The 2943-nt window shown below is 52.5% G+C and overlaps 1 long non-coding RNA gene across 2 annotated transcripts in view; it reads left to right on the top strand.

Moving 5' to 3' along the window:
* The window catches only part of LOC115949120, a 10573-nt gene that overhangs the window by 734 nt on the left and 6896 nt on the right, over positions 1–2943 (top strand). For both annotated transcript variants that reach the window (XR_004082748.1, XR_004082747.1), the window contains exons 2-3: positions 993–2155; positions 2723–2817. This is a non-coding gene — a long non-coding RNA (uncharacterized LOC115949120). The remainder of the gene's footprint in view (positions 1–992; positions 2156–2722; positions 2818–2943) is intronic.

Consider the following 2943-nt stretch of genomic DNA (forward strand, 5'->3'; position numbering starts at 1 on the left):
TTATCATTATTATGTTTTATTTTACTATTATCATTATTATCATTATCATAATCATGTTTTGGTTTTATTATTATTTGTTTTTATTTTTATGTTGTTATTATGATTATCATTATAATTATTATGTTTTGGTTCTATTATTTCTTTATTACTATTATTTTATTAATATTATCATTATTATGTTTTATTTTACTATTATCATTATTATCATAATTATCATCATTATCATGTTTTGGTTTTGTTGTTATTTTTAAATTTTTTGTTTTTATTGTTATTTTTATTTATTGTTATTATTATACACCAAAACATAATAATGGTAATGATAATGATAATAATAATTATAATAACTATTATTATAATAATAACGATAATAATAATTATAAACCCAAAATATAATAATGATGGGTCCAACTTTTGGACCCATCTCTGCCTCATCAACACTTAATTAACATGGAAATTAAATCCACATGGAGACTAGGAGCATCCTAAATATGCTTCTCTCACCTTTTTTCCCCTCTTTCTTTATTTTTTAATAATTTTATTAATATTTTATGCATTTTTTGCCTTCTCTCCATCTGTTGCTCCGTGGCTGCTCCTCCCTGCCTGCCCTCACCACCATCTGCATAAATTATTTGTCACATTAAACGCCAAAAAATGCCCCAAAAAGTGTGAAAATCGGGATGTGTGATGGGGAAAGGATCTGGAGCTGGATGCCCACCTGCATCCAGCCTGGAATCACAAATGTCTGATTAATTGGCTCGTTAATTAGTCTTCTCTCCCGGGTTATTTGTGTCTCCTCCCAGCAGCAGCAGCAGAGAGAAATCCAAGGATTTCTCCTTGAAACTTTCCTGTTTCTCCTGGCTGAGTCACCTTTCCCCAAACTCCCCTTTTGGGGGGGATCTTTGGGGGGGATCCTGGGGCTCCCAGGTTTTTGGGGAGCACGGGAGCAGCCAGAGCTCAGTACAGAACATCTCCAATGTTTTGTGTCCCTGCAGGCCAAACCCAGGCGCCCCAAAACTCAGAGGAGCCCGAACCCCAAAACCAGGAGGGGCAGAACCCCAGCGACCCCAAAACCAGAGAGCCAGAGACCAGACACCCCGAAACCCGGAGAACCAGAGCCCAGAGACCCCAAAACCCAGAGAGCCGGAGCCCAGAGACCCCAAAAAACAGAGCTCAGAGACACCAAAACTAGAGAGCCACAGCACAGACACCCCAAAACCCAGAGAGCCGGAGCCCAGAGACCCTAAATCCTGCACAGCCAGAGAACAGAGACCCCAAATCCTGCAGAGCCAAGCCCAGAGACCTGAAAACCAGAAAGTCGGAGCCCAGAGACCCCAAAAACCAGAGCCCAGAGACCCCAAGACCCACAGAGCCGGAGCCCAGAGACCCCAAAACACAGAAAGCCAGAGGCCAGGCACCCCAAAACCCAGAGAGACAGAGCCCCGAGACCCCAAAATCCGGAGCCCAGAGACCCCAAAACCTGCACAGCCAGAGCAAGACACCCCAAAACCTGCACAGCCAGAGCCCAGAGACCCAAACTCCTGCAGAGTTGGAGCCCAGAGACCCCAAAAACCGGAGAACCAGAGACCCTAAAACCAGAGAGCCAGAGCCCAGAGACCCCAAATCCTGCAGAGTCGGAGAGCAGACACCCCAAAACCCAGAGAGCCGGAGCCCAGAGACCCCAAATCCTGAAAAGCCAGAGAACAGACACCCCAAAACCCAGAGCCGGAGCCCAGAGACCCTAAAACCCAGAGAGCCAGAGACCTCAAAACCAGAGAGCCAGAGCCCAGAGACCCCAAATCCTGCAGAGTCGGAGCGCAGAGACCCCAAAACCTGCACAGCTGGAACCCAGAGACCCCAAAACCTGCAGAACCAGAACCCAGAGTTCCTGAGAGCTGCAGCCAGGACGGCAGAGAGCCAGAGCCCCGAAACCCCAGGAACCCTGAAACCCCGGGAACCCCAAAACCTCGGGAGCCCCGAAACCTTGGGAACCCTGAAACCTCGGGAGCTCTGAAACCTCGGGAGCCCCGAAACCCCAGGAACCCCAAAACCTCGGGAGCTCTGAAACCCCAGGAGCCCCCAGCCCAGGCCGGGGGGCAGGAGCCACATCCAGCTCCGTGTGCAGAGGGAGGGTCCCTCACCCCAGAGCGAGCAGTGGGTGAGTACCTGGGACCCCCAAAATCCATGGGATTCCCTTCCTTTCCCCCTCCCATTCCCCCTTTTCCCCTTCCCTGTCTGTCAGGAGTGGGGGCAGGGCCGGGGATGGTCCTACCTGGGACAGGGAGGAGCAGAAGCTTTCCCACCCTTTCCCACTTTTTCCCACCCTCTCCCACCCTTTCCCACCCTTTCCCACCCTTTCCAGCCTCGGGAGGAGGAAGAAGCTGCCCCAGCACTTTGGGGTGTTCCCCCAGATCCCGGCAGCTCTCCGGGGCAGGTGAACCCACCTGGGGGATGAATCCAGAGCCCACCCCCCCCGTGACTCCTGGAAGTGTCCCCAACAGTTTGGGTCCCCTCAGGGACCAGCAGGGCCTTGGGGGGGCGGCCAGGTGTCACCTGGAGATTTGGGGACCCTCTGTGGGCTCCGGAGAGGCGCTTTCACCTGGCCCATCCCGGGTTTTTAGGGTTTCAAAGGGGAGAGGGGGTGAGAGGAACCCCAACCCCACCCCCAGGGGACCCTCAGGCCCTCACCCCGCTGGTGACAGCCCCTCGTTGTCCCCTGGTGCAGCATGTGGCACGTGTGACTCTCCCCACCTGTGCCAGGCCACCATGGAGCCGTGCCCGGGGCAGCCCCAGGAGGCCCTGCTGACGGTCAACGAGCAGGTACGGCCCCCCAAAAACGGGCTGGGACCCCAAAACCGGCTGGGGTGGGACCCCAAAACCAGCCCAGGCTGGGACCTCAAAACTGGGGCTGGGACCCCAAAACCGGCCCGGAGCCCAAAACCGGGC

This window comes from Geospiza fortis, unplaced genomic scaffold (genome assembly GCF_000277835.1).
Source record: "Geospiza fortis unplaced genomic scaffold, GeoFor_1.0 scaffold893, whole genome shotgun sequence".
NCBI lineage: Eukaryota > Metazoa > Chordata > Aves > Passeriformes > Thraupidae > Geospiza > Geospiza fortis.